A 20,997-nucleotide genomic window follows, 5' to 3' on the forward strand; every position below is an offset into this window, starting at 1 on the left:
TATAGGAGCAGTATTATAGCAGTTATATTCTTGTACATAGGAGCAGTATTATAGTAGTTATATTCTTGTACATAGGGGCAGTATTATAGCAGTTGTATTCTTGTACATAGGGGGCAGTATTATAGCAGTTATATTCTTGTATATAGGAGCAGTATTATAGTAGTTATATTCTCGTACATATGAGGCAGTATTATAGTAGTTTTTTATTTGTGTACAGAGGCAGTGTTTTATTAGCTGTAATTTTGTATGTAGGAAACAGTATAAATGATAACAAATGAGTGTATGTTTGGTTTCTTCAAGAAGTGCCTACATTTCCTTTTAAAGATTTCATTTTAGTGGTTCAGATGAAAACCACCCATAAATTTCCAATAACATCACAATAATTCATGAACGCTGACATTGGTAGCATGTAGAGAAGAACAGATAAGTATAATTGTAGGAGATCTCCATCTCTCTCTTACTTTCTCTGCCTGTTAATGATGTTCAGTAAGGAAGAACCTTGGAATCCACAGGTGAGTTGTAGAAACTTTTCATAATGTGTTTATAAAGAACTTTTAGTTATATCGAGAGGCTCCAGGTTATCAATAAAATACTCGTTTCTGAAAATATTCTTCATGCGTTCACTCATTCTACACCTAGGTGGTAGCAGATGTGTGTAATTTACTAGTTTTTTTTTACATTTTTATGTCTTAGATTTCAACTGTAATTTCGAATCCCACTGTGACCTGGAACAGTCTCCTGCTCAGAATAACAACACGTGGAGAGTCACCAATGCGGAGGAGTTATCCAGGCACAAAATCTTGGCTGGTCCACCCGGAGATTATTCTGAGAACTCAACAAGGGGTAGGAAATACTTTTTTATTGACAGACTTCATATATTTTAGGAAAACTTTAGTTTATAATATTGAAAATGTTTTTTAGCGTTCCACCATGTTGTCCACCTCTCACATGAGGCATCTTCTCTCAATGACTTTGGATATCTGAGATGTAACATTTTCTTGACAATTTGACTGAATGAGAATGTGTTGGATCAGTATATTGGATATTGAGCTAAAATAATTTTAGATGTTACTGGTGCCAGGTTAAAAACAAGAGTTGTTATAGAGGCTATCAAATAAGGGGTACAAGAAAGAAGTTGAAAAGGGGTCTTTGACTTCAAAGAATCCTGTTCTTGCTCTTACAGTTCTGTAAGACATAAAATGGTGTTTTACGACTGTACCTTTTGGGACCTTAGGTTCATAAGGTAAGACAGAGACTGGGCTTTTGGGCATGAGTTTGTGCTTATTTTGTGTATTATTTTTATTTGTCTGAGCTCTGTCTGAACACTGTCATACTCTTTCTGCATAGCTGATTGATTCATTTGCTACACCTGTCTCTCCTCTTCTGAGTTCTTTCTGGCCACTTCACAGTTATACTCTGTTTTTCTGAGGTGATTGGCATCTGGTTTCTCCACTCACTCTTTTTGGATTCTGGATCTTTGCTCCAATTACATTCTGAACGGACCGCTGACCACCTATGTATACGTCTTCAGTCTGTTAACCCTTTGCCAGCTATTAGTCTTCCTTGGAAGTGTGCCAGATTTCTTTTTGTCTGCTACTTTGGTTTTTCCTGACCCTGGCTCTGTTATGTGACTATGCACTTGGATCCTGATTTTGTACCTTACTGCCTATTGGGTTTTGACCCAGGTCTGTTTCTTATCCCTTGTATGTTAGTTTGTCTTGTCCATGTTACTGCAGGATAGGGACCGCCGTCCAGTTGCCCGCAGTGACCTAGAGCTGTCTGAGGCAAGTAAGCAGCGACAGTGGGCAGGGTCAAGTTTAGGGCCGTCTATGTCCTCCCTATCCCTTTCTTGGTCGATCTCTACCTGTAGTTTTTGACACGCTCCCAACATTTAAAATCCATAGATTCTTAATTCCTGAAACAGTGCAGCTCAACTCTTACAAAGTATTTGTTCCTTTTTCAGCCTTATATTGGCAAAATGTATCCAGGGCAGCAAGGCCAGATATTTATTTACCCTTTTTTTTTTTTTCATTTTAATGAAGACCGTTTGGAAATTTCCAATCCGGATGTTATATTTAAGGGGAGGATGTAATGAACCTACAGTGATGTTTCTTCTGGCTAGCTGGGTCATTGTATGTCACGTAGTAGAGTAATGTAGCCAACTTGATGGCCCATATAAACCCACAGCTCCTTGTCAACAATGGGGGTCCAGGGGAGGTATAAAGTCTTGACCCTGCTTCTTAGTAACTGTGTCCGGGCTGGTGGTAGGTGGAGCCCCTGATGTTGTGAGAGCAGGGTAAACCAAGACACCCGGAATTAAAAGTTCTTGCAGAGTAATGGATAACTTTTATTGAACATCTTCCAAACACTGGTGGCACTAATCTAGAACTGTTCCAATCAGCTTCCACCAGAGGTTGGCTTTCACCAGAAAAAAAAATGTAATTTGGCTCAACTAGAGGTCAGTAAAGGCACAAATTTGCTGAGGGGTGATACTTCCCCTTAAAGAAGAAAGTCCTTCAGGTCAGGTAAAGAATATACATTACGCAGGATATTGTAGTCCTCTATGTTGTCTATATCCTCATGATGCCATTATCACTCTTATTAACAGTTATTATTCAGTTCTGTGAGCCCAACTTCCTATCTGTTCCTTCATCATAACCTGAGGACAGGGCGGCACAGTGGCTCGTACTATCTGTACACATCTTGGCTATTATCGAGCTCTGATCATCAGACGCCTCAGCACATCAATGTTTACTGTGTACACACTTAATTGCCTCCAGAAATTGTTCTGATAAGATTTCTGTTCCTTCAGAGGCTCTCAGGAATTTCTTCTGTTTAATGCAGTGAATTACACTTGACATAGTCGAGCCCCTGCAAATTGGCTTTGACAGCAGTAAAGTTCCCCAGTGACGTGACGTTATCGGAACGGCAGAGCCCACTTGGGATTGCGTAAGTGGCGGTAATAAGAGGACATGTAAACATTGCGGGTTTATGTCTCTGGATCATTACCGGTGCAAATAAGACGTCAAATGAGCAAGTTTCAGGCTACAATAAAAGTTAACAGGTCAAAAGAGAAAATAAAAACATTGATTAGTTTATAGACTGTGAACCTGGCCGGAAAAAGGAAAGAAATGGAGAACAGATCATATCAAAACAGAGACAAAAGTTTAGGGGGGTCTACTGACTTTTTTAACCCACCCTTTTGTTCTTGGGGAGATAAGTCTACCAGATTTCTCCCTTCTCCCCATTTAGGCTATGTTCACACTACGTAAAACTATGGCCGTAGTTCTCGCCGCAGAACTACAGCCATAGTTTTGCGGTGTGTGACACAGCTTTGTGTTGAATGGGATCCCGGCCAGAGCGTACACACATCGTACACGCTCTGGCCGGGATCCCATGCGGCGCTGAAACAAAACTGACAGGTCAGTTTTCTGCGGCCGGAATTCAGTGAATTCCGGCCGCAGAAAGCCCTGTCAGTGCACACAGTGAAGCGTGCGGCTCCGTCGCTTGCTTCACTGTGTGCTATGGGAAGCTCTGATGCGGGCGCACGCTGATGCGCCCTAATCGGAGCTCCGCGGCCGGAAAGATCACTCGGCCGGTACTTAAGTACCGGCCGAGATGATCCGGCCAGAGACCGGCCGGTCCGGTCTCATACAACGTGTGAACATAGCCGTAGAATGCATGTATGCTCAGCCAGCATCCGTGTGTTTGGGAGAGATAGACGACACCTATCTGAAACGTAAGGCCAGCTTGAGTAGAGCGATTGTTCTCCAGGATGGTGAATGTGTTTTTTTTAACCCTAAAGGCCCTATTAAACGAAATGATTATCGGCCGTATTCAGCCAATATCGGGCGTTATGGCTGATAATCGTCTTGTGTAATAGAAGGCATGAACAATGTCGGCTAATTGTTGCAGGCGTTTGTCTGTCAACATGTTGAAAGACAAATGACTAATATAGCAGCGGTCTGCTGCTGTCGCTCTGTGGAATAGGAGTGGCAACAGACCACTGCTATCTTCTATGGGCTGCCCGAACAATCTATCGATCACCGGGGGACCCCCCCCCCCCTCCCCCCGGGCACAGCTTCCCACTGCCGATCGTGTAACAGCTGCAACAGCGAGCGGGGAATGAGGAGCAAGCGAGTGCTAACAGCGCTCGTTTGCTCCTCTCAGTCACCCCGTGTAATTGGGGCTTTAGCCAGTCTTAAACAAACCATCAGTGCAGTAGGGGTGTAGCTACCGTTGTACTAAGGGGCCCAAGTAAATTAAGTGGCCCCAAGACCCCTCTGTACATGGCAGGTGGAGGCCCTATTACAGATATTAAAGTGCAAGGCTGGTCAGGTCATTGCTTTTAGGGTTCATGGTGGAAGGGGCGGTGGTGTAATGTAGGGGGGATCACAGGGCGGTTGCCTTGGGTACAATATTCTTTGGATGTATTTACACCACATTTGTGCTGTCCAAAGGCATAGAAACAGCGGCACCCTGTGAAATCAAGTGTTGATGTACACAGATCCCATGTACATCTATGGCCCTATCATAGTTAAGTATTAACCACATTTTCAAGTTCTCAAACTCTGCTTCTGAGTAAGGATAAAAAGTTGTATACACGTGGTAAATGATCCAAACATAGTCATTACATGAATACAATTGGCCCATAGATGTCAGTGGGGTCCATGGCAGTTCACAGATATGTCAGCACATAGTTTGGACAGGCTACTGATGTATCCAAGCTTTAGAAGGCACAATCGTAATGTAAGCCCTGTCTTAGAGGGAGAAAAATCTAAAATGGCACATAGGTGGGCAGTAGATAAAAACGAGCAATGCCCACTAACAACAGTGACAATGGGATAGGATCAGGGCACTGCTTCATTCCCCTGTTCAGAAAACCAGCTATGACTTTAGAGAATGAAACCTGGCTGGATCCCACCCCTGGATATACAACTATGAATGCAATGGACCTTAACATGGAATAGTAGACAATCCCTTTAATAAAAGAGCAATAGAAATAAGCAGAACTCTCTAAATGTCCCTTAGTTGGCAAGAATTTTACTTTTCTATTAGTATTTACCATAGTATTGGAACAGTACCAGTAAAATCGGTTGAATCTTTGTTTTAAACTTTTATAAATTTCCTCGTTTTCTTTAATGAGCCAATCCTGTGATGTCATTTATATGCAAATTATCTAGCAGGACGGGAAATGAGATATCTGCCCAGGCAAGTCTAGTCTTCGCAGTCTGGAGCCACCAGGTGTTAGATTTTCTCTTCAGTCTACAACGTAAACTCATTGGATATTCTTGTGCACCTTGTGTTTGTTGTCCTTGATGTTTTGGATACGTGTTTCATTACTGACGTCTAATTGTAGGAGCGCGGGGCGGTAATGGTCTGAGTAACCGTATGACTGCCGAACGTATACTATGTCATACTATGAATCCCTCTCCTAAGGGGACATTGAAGCTGGAGAATATGGCGTTAACCCGCCGTAATGGGAGATCATTTATTGCTCTTATTTGTTTTCCAGGTCCCCAGTTTTCTGGAGACATTTATTGTGCGGTAATGAAGCCATCGCTCATAACATGTTTCCAGGTGGCAGCAACTAAGGTTTATTAGAGAATTCATCACTGTACAATTGTAGCGCGTGTGCGGGGAGCACCACATTTACCTATGTCATGCCGCGCAAAAGCTCATAAACATGTTACTAACGTACAGACAGTATATGTCGCACAGTAACAATGGACGTAACTCAAGGATGAGCTAGAATAGTCTGTACTTAAAGGAAACCTCTAGGCAGAATTACAAATCTCTCATTGACTTGACTGTGGCGCCTGTACCACTATACGTGTATAGCAAAACTATTATGTAAGGCAATGATGGGAGTGGGATGTATTCACTCTGCTCTCAGATCTTAATTGATACTGTATATAACTCACATGAGTCACATGATATCCTGGTGGAGCTTAACCGCCCAGATCCCGCTCCTGCCACATCACAACCTGCTCAGGAATGCCCGCTCAGCCAATCAGTAACTGGGGCGTGACACTGCTGCAGTCACTGACTGGCTGAGCGGGCTATTCCCGTCAGGTCATGATGGAGCTGGTAACACAGTGCTGCAGGGGCATATGAACTGGTAAGTATAGATTATTATGTGCCCTCACCCCCTGCCTGCACTGGATTTTTCATTTTGGCCAGACTTTTCCTTTAATTGAACTATAGCAAAGGAATAAAGACAACAAAGTCTTTATAGTTATAGCTGTTGGCTTGGATAAATGTTATTTGGCATGCGTAGCTTGTTTAGGAGCCAAGAGAGATAGTGGCCGCGGCAGTCATGTCCTGTTACAAATTAATTTTATCAAAATTTTTGACCATGTAACAATTGAGATGCATTTCCTATATCTAGTATCATAGCAGCTTACGATATGTAAAGCATGCCTCCCGGGCTCAGCAATAAACATGCGGCGGCTGGCAATCTAAAAGCCATTGATTGACTTTGCAGTCCCGTCCTTAATGCGTTGTGACTTAACACCCGAGAGAGCAGAGCCTGGCACCGGAGCCAACTCCAGCAGATGCTCAACCGACACGTACGGATTATTGATCGGCATCGCGGCTATCTGAGAGCATTCAAGAACTTCTACAAGTGATCTGATGCCTGAGAACCTCTTCACAGGAAAGTCAGCTGGACAGATAGCTCTCATGACATTGTCCTCACACCTTGAAGTACGTGCGCTAGTAAAATCGCTGGGTGTAAAATAATGTGTGTTATCCATCAATACACACTGGGCTGAGAGGAGAGATGCCTAGACCTGAGCAGATGTGAGAATGAAACACGTCCAAGAACGGTCGGTGATAAGGGGTTAATACCTCACTGTTATTATGTCGTGAGCGGGCCCCTTAGATATTAACTCCCTTAGAACTGATGGCCTCATTTAAACCAAAGACCAAGAAATCAGCAGCTCTTAAAGCGACTCGGTACCCACAATATGCCCCCCCCTCTAAAACCACTTGTACCTTCAGATATCTGCTTTTAATCCAAGATCTGTCTTGCGGTCCGTTCGGCAGGTGATGCAGGTATTGATCTAAAAAGCAACTTTTAAACTTGCAGCCCTGTGTCAAATTGGCGTGGCCTAGATTGTCTGTGTCCTAGGTTTGCACCACCTGTCCATGCCTCCTCCCCACCCTCTTCACTATTAGAAATGCCCCAGGCAGGATTTCTCTTAATCATCACTTGTCTGAACTCTGCACATGAGCTGGATCGTTAAACGGGTAGTGCGGCGCTCGGCAATTATTCACAGAATAACACACATTACAAAGTTATACAACTTTGTAATGTATGTTATGTCTGTGAATCGCCCCCTTCCCGTGTCCCCCCACCCCCGCATGTGTACCCGGAAGTGTGGTGCTATATACATACCTGACGCGTGTCGACCCCCGTCTTCTGTCAATGCAATCTTCGGGAGGCCGGCTGACTCGCTGCAGCCGTCCCGTCCCCAGCCCCCCTCTGCAGCGTCATCAACTGCTCAGCCGCGATTGGCTGAGCATAACTGTGCTCAGCCAATCGCGGCTAAGCACAGTTATGACGCGGCAGAGGGGGGCCGGCAGGAGCGGGTCGGCCGGCCTCCCGAAGATGACGTCTTTGAAGAAGATGGCGGACGGGGTCGGTCGACACGAATCAGGTATGTATAGCGCACCACACTTAGCGCACCGCACGGGAACGGGGCGATTCACAGACATAACATACATTACAAAGTTGTATAACTTTGTAATGTGTGTTATTCTGTGAATAATTGCTGAGCGCCGCACTACCCCTTTAAGACACCTGTGCAGTGTTCAGACAAGTGGTATTTAGGAGAAATCCGGCCTGGGTGTGTTTTTAAGAGGGTGGGGAGGAGGAAGCGGACCCCACGACAGATCTTGGATTAAAAAAGCAGCTATCCAATGGTACATGCGGTTGGGTGGAGGGCAGATTGTGGATTCAGAGTCACTATAAATGGCTTGTCTGCTTTAGACAATATCCACTTGTTAAAAGACTCCCCTGACAATAGTTGATCACAAAGTTTCTTAATTCTGGGACCCTCAGTAATCCATTGTGATCTATGGAGAGTGTTCAATTGTCCTGTCGCGCCACCATATAAGAAGGCTATTTCACAGTGTCCCTTCAAATGTATGTGTTGTCTGTATAATGCAGGACAGGGCAGCTGCTCCAGAGGAAGGATCAGTTCAGAGTTTGTTAACAAGATGTACAAAATTGGTTTTACTAATCTGGACAACCCCTTTAATCAGGTTGTAGCCATAAGACAATCCATATTTATAATCCTGTTGGCCAAGTTATATGGACACTTTATTGAGGAGTTGGGGGATTTGAGACAATATCTTTTCGGCTTCAACCTCAGTATTAGACTTGGATTTCTGTAAGTTTACCAGAGCAGATGATTCTATGGTCCATGTCATCTGTACAGAACATGTACATGTCCACATCCATGACACACATCGTAATCTTTATTATTATATGCATAGGACAGATCATCGGTAAGGTCTTATTGGTGATTTATCCTATAAGAAACAGACTGGATGTCCCAATGTCAGCTCCATAGGAGGTTTTGGCTGTTTTGCCTCTCGGGGTTCATTATTATGTCAAAGACTATGCCCACTGGGAGATCAATTGGTACTGCGATGGATTGGTCAATACCTGTCTTATCTACAGTAAAAAAAAAACAATGGAAGAGTGTGGATAATAGTTAATATAACACTAAGGAAAGTTAGATATAGACAAGAAAAAGATAATTAAATGGCTATGGAAATAGCTATGGGGCCAGTAGGGAATCTGGAATGGCAGCAATGTCTACATCCACGACCCACAGACACTCTGTGTGGTGGTTTGTCCTGGGCATGAGTCCCCAAGAGTAGCATAACCTGTATCATTGCACACAAAGGGCAAATCATCATGAGTGAACATCATGTGAGAAGTAACCATCTCTTAAGTTGGCAAAATATGTGGATTTTTTTAGAAACTTTCTAGATTTTTTGACACACTGTATCACTTTATGGTTGGCAATGGTCCCCAACCTACAGTAGGGTTACTGAGGAGCACTACAACATGGTCAACTTCATTGTGACTTCTTAGGGTCCTATTACACGGAGCGATAATCTCTTGAATTGCTTCATGTAATTAAGACAACGATCAGCCGATGGCAATGATCATTGGCTGATCGTGTCTTTAAGTCCTGACAGCTGACGACTGTGATTGGCTGAGCAGCCTGTCACTCCAGAGGCCAGCTCTGTAGTTCTCCAGCGTCTGTGGGACCGGGCAGAAGCCAGGAAGATGCCGGGGAGCAGGCAGAGGCACTGGGGTCAAGTATGTATGAAGTTTAATATTTTACTCTAAAGGCAAGGGCTATACGGACATCGCAAACTACATGCATATATATATTTTATATATATATAGCCTTTGCTACACAGTAGTCGAGCCTTGTAATAGGCTCAGTAAAGTAGTGCAGATCTAGTGATCTAGGAGATCAGTGCTGATCTATATTTTTGATTGGTCCATGAAATGGGCCCTTACAACTAGTCCCAATATATTGGTGGTTTTCACTATTGGACAGCCGTAGTCATGAGTCCTCCACTTGTATAGAATATTTCTTGTTCTCGTCAGCCTCCACTCCCCACCTTTTAGGTAAATTACAGTGGCATATTAGGGACCACCCCGCGTCATCTCATCAGTTCCCGGCAGAGAACTATTGACTTGAGCGCTCCTCTTTTAAATCTATTGCTCCTTCATTTTTATCCACTTCATGGGGTCTATTCATCATCATCTGTTATCGCCACCGCAAAAATCGTCTGCAAAATGGAAAATAATTTGACACAATAAAAATCTGTCATTCTTGCCATTAATCAGCATGGCAGTGCAATCGCACAGGGTTACCAGACATGACCTTACCTCGGCACAATAGACGTTCAGCAAATGGCCTGAGCCGAAAGGGAGTTAACTGCTTGAGTGCTTCAAAAAAATGAAGAACATCCTGTGGCTTCAGAATAAAAATGTGAACATTGAATATATAGCAATGAGGGATATAACCATAAACCATAGTCTATCTCTGAATGACTTCCCTTCAACCAGGTATTTACCAGATCTGTGTTAAAGTGCTACAAAACCATGGCCATTTTTGCATCACTCTTGTCTCCAGATTGGGTGGGGTTTGAAACTCAGTTCCATTGAAGTAAATGGAGAACCAAGGAGAACCAATCACCTGATATTAACTGTCCCTATAATAAAAGATTCTCTCTCCCTAAGTCTATTCCTGAAGATACAGACTGCCTGTGCAGTCTGTATCTTGTGCTTTTACCTAATCTTGTATAGCGGAGAAGTAAGGCCGGGGGCGGCCATCTTGATGACGTCACAGTGGTGCGTTCCAGCGCTGGAACGCAAGGGACGTAGTCAAGATGGCGCCCGGCTTTACTGCACCGCTACAGAGGAGTGGGTAAAGTATAAGATACAGACTGCACAGGCAGTCTGTATCTTCATGAAGTTTATTTCTGAAGATACAGACTGCCTGTGCAGTCTGTATGTTATACTTTACCCAGTCCTCTGTAGCGGTGCAGTAAAGCCGGGCGCCATCTTGATTACGTCCCTTGCATTCCAGCGCTGGAACGCACCACCATGACGTCATCAAGATGGCCGCGGCCCCTGCCTTACTGCTCCCGGCCTTACTGCTCCGGTATACATGATTAGGTAAAAGCATAAGATACAGACTACACAGGCAGTCTGTATCTTCAGGGACAGACTAATAGGCTCAGTTAGGATAGACATACACAGCGATCTCGCGCTGTATAGCGCGGGATCACTGTGTATTTACAGAGCGGCGGCAAAGGCTCATGGGAGCCCTTCCTGCCGCTCAGCATGCCGGGAGCTTCCTGTCGCGCACCGGCTCTTTTGAAAAGAGCCGGCGCGAGACAGGAAAAGAAAATGTGTATATTGCAAAAACATGGCCATAAAAGTAATTAATCCTAATTACAAATATTAATAAAATACCAATTTTAATCTAATTATTGAATTTTTTTTTTTTTTCCGCCCATGATTGGTTCTCTTTAATTGCAAACCACACCTGAACTGGAGACAAGAGTGGGGAAAGTGGCCATGTTTTTGTAGCACTGCATTAACAATTTAAATGGGTTATCCAGCGCTACAAAAACATGGCCACTTTTTCCCCCTACTGTTGTCTCCAGTTCAGGTGCAGTTTGCAATTAAGCTCAATTTACTTCAATGGAACTGGAACTGGCTCCGTTTACTTCAATGGAAATTAGTTTCAAAACTCCACCCAAACTGGAGACAACAGTAGGGGGAAACTAACTATGTTTTTGTAGCGCTGGATAACCCCTTTAAACTTCAGATGCAGCTGAACATAAACTACAGCAACCAGAATGACCATCAAGAGGGCAATGGGATAATGGTAGCTAGGTAATGGTAATGGAAACAAACCAGACTCCAATGTAATTTCAGACTTCTCACCAAAACCCCAGGTGAAGCGCTATCATTAACTCAGGTGATAACCTTTTTCCCAGTAACTGAAACAAGTTACAAAGTTATATAGCTTTGTAATATGCTTCAATCACCTATCTGCCCCCTTTACCTATCTTTTTTCTCTTCAACCTCCCACCAGGAAGTGAAGTAAACTCATTCTTACCTAATGACTGTTGACCCCAGGCTGCTCTGTGGCAGCCATTTTGTGACAATGACATCATCAAGTGGGAAACTGGTCTAAGTCCTGTTAGGCCAGCCTCCCTTGTCAGATGACTCAGGTTGCTCAGCTCTGATTGGCAGAGCAAGATGTAAACTATCTAACAGTTTTACAGAGTCAGTTAGACATCACAGGAGACAAAGTGCATCTTGGGAAACCCCAAACCAGGAAGTAGACAAAAAATGAAGCCAGCACGTGGAGCTTCAGATCAGTTTTTTTTTCCATCAGCGCCGGTGTTGTCCTTTCAGTCAGAACCCAAACCAGTCTCCATCATTAATTTCGAACCTCAGACATTAATTTAGACCACAGACTGCACACAGACCCAAATAATCAAAAACCATAATTAATAAGCATCGGCTGCCAGGAATAAAAGACACAGAAACCAATATAATGTTTATGCTAGGTGGTGATCGGCCACAGCTTTTAATAATAATTTCTTTAACAATACAAATAACCTCCCGCTCTCTTAGACCAAGGGGTTATATGCCGAACCACAGATTTCTTCCGTTCAAGTCTTTCTTACTAACACCACATGCCTGCTTAGCAGGTAATTTACACCAGTTTTGACTTAAAGGGGTACTCCAGCAGAAACAAAATTAAAATTTCTTTTAAATCAACTGGTGTCAGAAAGAGCAAGAGATTTGTGCTTTAATCTTCCAGTACTTATCAGCTGATGTATGTCCTGCAGGAAGTGATGTATTCTTTTCAGCCTGACACAGTGCTTTTTGCTGACACATGTGTCCATGTCAGCAGCTGTCCAGAGCAGTAGCAAATCCTCATAGAAAACCTCTCCTGTTCTCCAAACTGGAAGGAATACACCACTTTCTGCAGGACATATGATATAGCAGCTGATAAGTACTGAAAGACTTGATATATATATATATATATATTTTTTTTTTTTTTTTTTATAGAATTAATAAAAGTACCGTAAATTACAAATCTCGGGCAGTTTCTGACTCCAGTTAATTTGAAAGATTTAAAAATTTTCCGCTAGAGTACCCCTTTAAGTAGTGTAATAACAAACAAGAAAACACACAAAAGAAGCAAACACCAAAGACCAAAAGGAAGGGTGGGTGGTTTGACAACTGCAGGTTAGTCCAGGGGACTTAAGGGAGGAAGAGGAAGTTCAGGAGACTAAAGGGACAGGGAGGGGTTAGAGCAGGGGTGGGGAACCTTTTCCATGTCGAGGGCCGGTCGGGCATTAATAAAATCATTCGAGGGCCGCATACCGTGCGCGGCAGTTAGTAGCGGGGGTTTGCAGCACCCAGGGCAAGGCAAGGTATTGTTCCCCTAGTGCCCCTGCTATTGTAGTTAACCCCCAGCCATGTCCCTGGTAGCCTAGTTAACCCCCATCAGTCATGTCCCTGGTAGCCTAGTTATCCCCCCCATCAGTCATGTCCCTGGTGGCCTAGTTAACCCCCATCAGGCCTGTCCCTGGTAGCCTAGTTAACCCCCATCAGGCCTGTCCCTGGGAGCCTAGTTAACCGCCATCAGGCATGTCCCAGGTAGCCTAGTTAACCCCCATCAGGCATGTCCCTGGTAGCCTAGTTAACCCACATCAGTCATGTCCCTGGTAGCCTAGTTAACCCCCATCAGGCATGTCCCTGGTGGCCTATTTAACCCCCATGAGGCATATCCCTGATAGCCTAGTTAACCCACATCAGTCATGTCCCTGGTAGCCTAGTTAACCCCCATCAGGCATGTCCCTGGTGGCCTAATTAACCCCCATCAGGCATATCCCTGATAGCCTAGTTAACCCACATCAGTCATGTCCCTGGTAGCCTAGTTAATCCCTCATTCATGTCCCTGGTAGCCTAGTTAACCCCCCCCCCCCCATCAGGCATGTCCCTGGTAGCCTAGTTAACCCCCCATCAGGCCTGTCCCTGGTAGCCTAGTTAACCCCCATTAGTCATGTCCCTGGTGGCCTAGTTAACCCCCAACAGTCATGTCCCTGGTGGCCTAGTTAACCCCCATCAGGCCTGTCCCTGGTAGCCTAGTTAACCCCCATCAGGCATGTCCCTGGTGGACCAGTTAACCCCCAACAGTCATGTTCCTGGTAGCCTAGTTAACCCCTATCAGGCATGTCCCTGGTGGCCTAGTTATCCCCCCCATCAGGCATGTCCCTGGTAGCCTAGTTAACCCCCAACAGTCATGTCTCTGGTGGACCAGTAAACACCCAACAGTCATGTCCCTGGTGGACCAGTTAACCCCCAACAGTCATGTCTCTGGTGGACCAGTAAACACCCAACAGTCTTGTCCCTGGTGGCCTAGTTATCCCCCCCCCCCAACAGTCATGTCCCTGGTAGCCTAGTTATCCCCCCCCCCATCAGTCATGTCCCTGGTGGACTAGTTAACCCCCATCAGTCATGTCCCTGGTAGCCTAGTTATCCCCCCCATCAGTCATGTCCCTGGTGGCCTATTTAACCCCCAAATAAAAAAAAATAAACATCCCACTCACCTTACCTCCGCTCCCACGCTGCCCATGTCCTCCTCTCTCCCAGGACCTCTGTGCCGGTCTTCTCCTGCAGGCGGCGCGCGATGAAATGACGTCATCGCACGCAGCCCGCAGGAGACTGAAGACACGCGCCGCTCTGGAGGAGGAAGGAGCCGACACAGACAGCACGGCAGCTGTCACAGACACCGGAGGATGCTGTGTGCGCCGGCTCCTTCCTCCTCCACAGCAGCGCGTGTCACAGGGGAGCTGCGGGCCGCGGGCCGCATCGGGAGGTCTCAGGGGCCGGATGCGGCCCGCGGGCCGGAGGTTCCCCACCCCTGGGTTAGAGTATGAGGGAAACTGTGGTATTGGCCACAAACTCATAGGAAACAGCCTATTACTATCAGGATTTATTCCAGGGCTCGATGCCTCTGTGGTGTCCACTATTCTAGAACCTGATGCTTTCATGTCTAGCAGAATTTGGTAGTTTCAGAACATAATGTAATAATGTGATAATGTAGAACTTTAAGACTGTCAAGTACTGGATAACTTTCCTCCTTGAGGTCTAGTGCTCTGTAGTCTGGCCGGGGTGGCACGGCAGGCCTCTACGTTAGGATCTCTCTTCTCCACAACCTTCGCCTTTTCCTTTCCCAGCTTCATATAAAGACAATAATGAAGTGAAATAGTCATTTGTGCCGTACAAGAGAGCGTTTATGGCTTAACCTTGGGTTTTAATTATATTTTCGAATCCTCATTGAGTGTTTTTTAATGCTTTAGCACTTTACGAGCAGATTATGTTCTCGGGACGTGCGCGGTTTGGATAAGATACGCCAATAATTAGGTAACATGGGAGTGCGGCCTTGTGAGCGAACGATATGATGGGGAAAACAGCTGGATGCAGAATCTCATCTTCTTGTGACAATTGCCTATTACATCGTCTCCATCTTCTCCCCTCCCATAGTTATTATATAAGGGATTATTTTCTCGGATTGTATATTAGGCCTCTAATTTGCTCCATATAAAGTTGCCATAAACATATAAGGCACAGGCTACAGCGACACAGTCCAGGTGAATTGTCTGCAATCAGCCAATAGCCTCTGTGTAGCCCAGTGTGAAGCTTGTCTATGGGGCATCACCACTACATGAATACATGTAATCCCAGTATAATCTCTGTTGTGTCATCAGCGCCACCTGCTGGGCTGCCTGACTGTGGCCTTAAGGTCTCAAAGATGTTCCTTCTCCTGGCAGCCTGGCTTCTAACTACCTAGCTGCAGAACATCATGATACATACCTCAGCTGCTGCAGAACATCATGATACATACCTCAGCTGCTGCAGGACATCATAATACACCTCAGCTGATACACAACATAATACACCTCAGCTGCTGCAGAACCTCATAGTACACCTCAGCTGCTGCAGAACATCATAATACACCTCAGCTGCTACACAACATAAAACACCTCAGGTGCTGCAGAACCTTAAAGTACTCCTCAGCTGCTGCAGAACGTCATAATACACGTCAGCTGCTGAACATCATAATACACACATCAGCTGCTGCAGAACCTTATAATACATAACTCGGCTGCTACAGAGCATTATAACACCCCTAAGCTTCTGCAGAACATCATGATACAGCTCGGCTGCTACATAACAGAATACACGTCAACTGCTGCACAACATAATACACCTCAGTTGCTGCAGAACCTCATAGTACTCCTCAACTGCTGCAGAACCTCATAATACACCTCAGCTGCTGCAGAACCTCATAATAGACCTCAACTGCTGCACATCATTATACACCTCAGCTGCTACAGAACATCATAATACACACATCAGCTGCTGCAGAACCTCATAATACATAACTCGGCTGCTACAGAGCATTATAACACCCCTAAGCTTCTGCAGAACATCATGATACAGCTCGGCTGCTACATAACAGAATACACGTCAACTGCTGCACAACATAATACACCTCAGTTGCTGCAGAACCTCATAGTACTCCTCAACTGCTGCAGAACGTCATAATACACCTCAGCTGCTGCAGAACCTCATAATACACCTCAACTGCTGCACATCATTATACACCTCAGCTGCTACAGAACATCATAATACACACATCAGCTGCTGCAGAACATCATAATACACACCTCGGCTGCTTCAGAAAATCATAACACCCCTAAGCTGCTACAGAACATCGTAATACACTTCAGCTGCTGCAGAACCTCATAATACATCTCAGCTGCTGCAGAACCTCATAATACACCTTAATATACAGTTCACCTTAATATATTATATTATAAATTACAAAGGAAATGAATCCAGATTTATTTTGTATTTATTTTGCGTTGCCAGCTCCTCTGCAGACCTGTGTGTCTCAATCATGTGTAACAGACAGCAGACAGTCTGATCCTGCACTCTGTATTCTATATTTTCCTTACTTCTTGCTGATCTTCCAGTGTATAAGGAAAGAACAGGGAACAGATGGAAGAGGACATGACTACAGAGGGTTTGTTTGTGGTCTGTTACTATGGAGACCCTTTAGTCTGCACAGGAGCTGTACACACAAAGAAACATTGTATCAAGACCTTGCTTCCAATTATATCTAACCCAAATGGGAATGACTTAATAAGCTTCTGTTCTCCATGTTTAGCTCATAAAACTGCATTGCAAACTGCAAGTGTGAATCTAGCCTTAAGAAAACACTCTGTTAATGGCAAATTTTTTTTAAATGTTTTTATTGCAAAAATCCAAATTGATTCCCCAGTGTCTGCAAGGAGAGCTGAAGGTTATTCATGAACAAAGTGCAGGCTTCCTACCAGCGAGCGATGAGCTTCTATTGATTGAAGTGAGTCGATAAGTAGACGAGGTCGGGGAAAGCTGCTTGACTTTGTAACTTTTTATCTTTTTATGGAAGGAGTCCTGTGGGGAAAAAAAAGAAGAATTAAGAGTAAGCGGGGATGGGGGACTGGATGAGGTCTTCTCCCATAGTTGCAGGTGTATAAGATTTATCACTATTTCGGAGGTTTGATACGCTGAGTTCTTTTTTAGGATGTCTGAACTGGTGTTTAATTTAGCGGGTGTGAATACCGGCCAGTTCTGATGAAGTGCAATGAAATGGCTTTAATCTTAGACAATCTGATGACCCAGCACTTCTTTACAGAGCAGAAATACACAAGACCAAGGCAGAAGACGCTTGTTCAGCTGTCAGCTATTCTTCCAGACTTCAACAGTTACCTGTGCACAAAGGGTCGGGCATACTAAATCTAATATGCACCTTGAGTTTACTGTCACTAAAAAACTTCTTACATTGCAAACGTTTAGACTGGTCAGAGTCTTGATGGTCAGACTCTCACTTTAGATTTTCGATTGCTTTAGCTGGGAGAAGTTCATGTCTGAGTGCTTCTCTCTCCCGCTCACTGCCCCCTATTCTGGCTTATTGCAGGCTTATAGAAAGTCTATGGAACGTAGCTCCTGCAATGAGACATGTACAGCAGGCAGCGGGTGGAGAAGTCCTTAGCACCAATTTTCTGTCCACTGTCTGTTGTCAAGGGAAATTTGTCTCTAGTAGCAGACTGAGCAAGACACAAATTACAGAAAGTGGGGGCAGGGCTTACTATGTGCTCTGTTAAGGACAGAGAGAGCCTGGACTACTGTATGTCCCTGGAGTCTGTGAGCCAGTTTGCCTGCTCAGGAGGATTTACACTGTTCCTCAAAGGTAAATCAAGGTCTCCTTTTAATCTCTGACCACTAATAAAGTTCTCAGCAGCTATGCCTTTTGAATATAGCCATATATCTACTGCTGTATGTCTACAGTGCTGCAGTGTAATGTCCCCCTCCCTTTAGTTTCTCAACAGTAACAACCTTTCCCTTGCTGTTCTGTAGCATAGCCTTTCCTTTCTGCTCTGTGAGGGTAACAAATGTATGATTCTCAGTTGGATGTGCTGGGTTTGGCCTTAAGATATAAGAATATGAAGTATCATATCTGTCCCATGAATAAGCTCATTTCAGTGATCCAGGTAAAGGTCCAACTAGCTTAATAAAAAAATAAAAAAAACATTATCATTTGCAGCCTGCCCCCATCCCCCAACACTGGGTACAGGATTCCAGTTCCATCTGCTGTAATGAATTGCAGGGCTTAAGCACAGGGTGACGGGTCACCTCTCTTCTCCAGGAATCAGCTGCCTTAGATAATGATCCCATTCCAAGAGCCGCACTCTATAAGGTAGATATAACCCTGTAAAGATTGGACCTTTTATGTTTTTCCATTGTTTTGTCCTATTACTTTCATATATAAAAACTATCATACGGTATAGAAGATTACTGTCCAGCGTAGTGCACAAATTTTGCTGCAATGTAATGTAACGTCAATGCAGCACCACCTGGAGGCTCTCGTGTGAACTAATAATAAAAGGCAAGGAAATAAAGAAAAGGATGAAAGGGGTACTCAGAAAACAATAAATAAAACTGGTTTTTGAACGTTATACAGATTTGCAAATTACTGTTAAAAAAGAAAACTAAAGTCTTCCAGTACTTATCGTCTGCTGTATGTCCTGCAGAAAGTGGTGTATTCTTTCCAGTCTGACATAGTGCTCTCTGCTGCCACCTCTGTCCATGTCAGGAACTGTCCAGAGCTGGGGAGAGGTTTTCTGTGGGGATTTGCTACTGCTCTGGACAGTTCCTGACATGGACAGAGGTGGCATCAGAGAGCCCTGTGTCAGATTGGAAAGAAAACACACTTCCTGCAGGACACACAGCAGATGGTAAGTACTGGGCTTGATTTTTTTTTTTTACAGAAGTAATTTACAAATATGTATAACTTTCTGATACCTGTTGATAAAAAAAAAAATCTCCAAAGCTCCTAAGTACCCCTTCAAGAACAATTACCAGACTCTTCCAAGAATCCATCTCGGTCTATGATTTCCCTGCATCTTTTTCACACCGCAGCTATAATTTTGCAGATGCACATCTTACAATATGCCAAGCCTGAGTAAAATTAGGAAATAGCCGGCTAATAGAAGTCAATTTTTTTTCGCTCCTGGATGTAGAGAAGGAAGCGAGGAGAATAAGACACGGGGAAGGCTTTTAGAAACCCCCAAGGTTAGCTCGTCTGACATCTCTCTCTGTACAGTGAGTTGACTGGAGGCTTTAGAGTTTAATTTATCCTTGTGTAAAATGTGGTCTGGAGCCCATTAGTAACTCTGCCAAATGGCTCTGTCTGTGTCTCCCGCAACCCTGGGCTGAAGCCATGCCAGCAGCTCTTACAGTCCGGCCACCACTACATGACTCAGAAGCACAAACAGAATTTAATGCTCCAGGAGATCTCCCACCCTCATTTACATTTGGACAAAAAAGAACATTTTTCATGATCATTCGGCCGTCGCCTTCGGTGGCCTGAATTATTATCCGCTGCCATTATAAGGAGACACGAGGGATCATCCCTGTAATATTACATCTTGTGGGTTTAGGTTAATGGTTCTTTTCCGCACATCTTCCTCAAAGGACTTTTTCATGAGTTGAAACCAGTGAATGATCAGAGGAAGTGAGGAAGAACCCACCATGGGCTGAGACCACCAGTACCAAATACACACGTAGCTCTAAAAGAAACACTAGGGAATTTTTTTTTTTTGTTATATAGTGCAGCATAGGCTATTTCTGGAGAGTATTGTAGATGTCTGCCTTGTGCTTACCTGTGTTAACTGATGTAACAGCCATGCTGATTCCTATTTCCACTCTGAAATGATTTCCCAATGTTGCCTTAATTTCTAATGAGATTTTGAGCCAAAAGAGTTGGAATAGTCTCATTGCTGCAGTTCCTCTAATAAGGCTCAGTAACGAGCTGAACCAATCAGACTCATAAATGGGTTGGTGTCAGTTCACACCATGTGCAGTTTTGATGTTATTTTGATGTAATTGTATTTGTTAAAGGAACCTTGCCACAAGGAGAACGTGATTTGACTTATAAGATTTGAGTCTACAGGCTGTGCTCACATTTTGTGATGCATTTTGATGGCTTTTTGATTGTGGTTTGGTGCAATTTTTCAAAGTCATTGTTAAAATTATGTTTTTGCCATGATTTGCACAATCATCGTAAAACGGCACCATTTAGGGGAAGACATAGAAAAATGCAGAAAAAACACAGCAAAAATGCAATGTGTGAACATAGCCTCAGGAGCTGTATACCTACCCTATGTAACATAGAGGTAGACCATAAGGGTCCCAGTCCTGGTTGGTCCTGTTTCCAGGAACCACACCCTTTGCACACAAGGTGATAGGGGTACTGCCACATGGGCCATGAGGAAGGAGACAAAAACTTGGTCCAGAACCCTGTATGACATGTCTCAGCACCATTATGGGGGCCTACTTTGATCCCTACATTCCCTATCTTCATTGATTCCCCTCGTCCTTGGGGACTCATCCAAAGCCTCTTCTCGACTGGTACACTTAGGGTACTATTACACGGGCCGACTACAGCCCAATCATTTTAGTATGTGAGTACTGACTAGATTGGTGCTAGTTTAGACTAGTTTAGTGCTACTAGACGGCCCAATAATCGGACAGCAAGGTCTGCATGGACATTGTTAGCGATGCCAAAACACCTTACCTCTCTCCACTCTTCTGTGCTCCGCAGATTCCCAGTCCTGGCGGCTGCAGCATCTCAGTGTCCTGTCAGCTGACAGGCTGCTCAGCCAATCACAGGCCGGAAAGCCACGAAGCACAGGAGAGAAGACCAGGAGCCGTATAGTATCTGGTATTTGGTTAATCATTGGCCGTGCATCATTATTATACATAGTGATGTGCGGTCGGCGCCCAACGATTTTAGGGCCAAACCTAAACCAACG

At 44.3% G+C, this 20,997-nt stretch overlaps 1 protein-coding gene across 1 annotated transcript in view; it reads left to right on the forward strand.

The window, feature by feature from the left end:
* Nucleotides 1-813: 813 nt before the first annotated feature.
* Nucleotides 814-20,997, forward strand: part of ALK (ALK receptor tyrosine kinase) — a 405,981-nt gene continuing 385,797 nt past the window's right edge. Inside the window, exon 1 of the mRNA XM_069955319.1 lies at nt 814-843. The gene's annotated coding sequence lies outside the window, so the exon portion shown is untranslated. The remainder of the gene's footprint in view (nt 844-20,997) is intronic.

The sequence above is a fragment of the Dendropsophus ebraccatus genome, chromosome 15 (genome assembly GCF_027789765.1).
Source record: "Dendropsophus ebraccatus isolate aDenEbr1 chromosome 15, aDenEbr1.pat, whole genome shotgun sequence".
NCBI classification, from domain to species: Eukaryota; Metazoa; Chordata; class Amphibia; order Anura; family Hylidae; genus Dendropsophus; species Dendropsophus ebraccatus.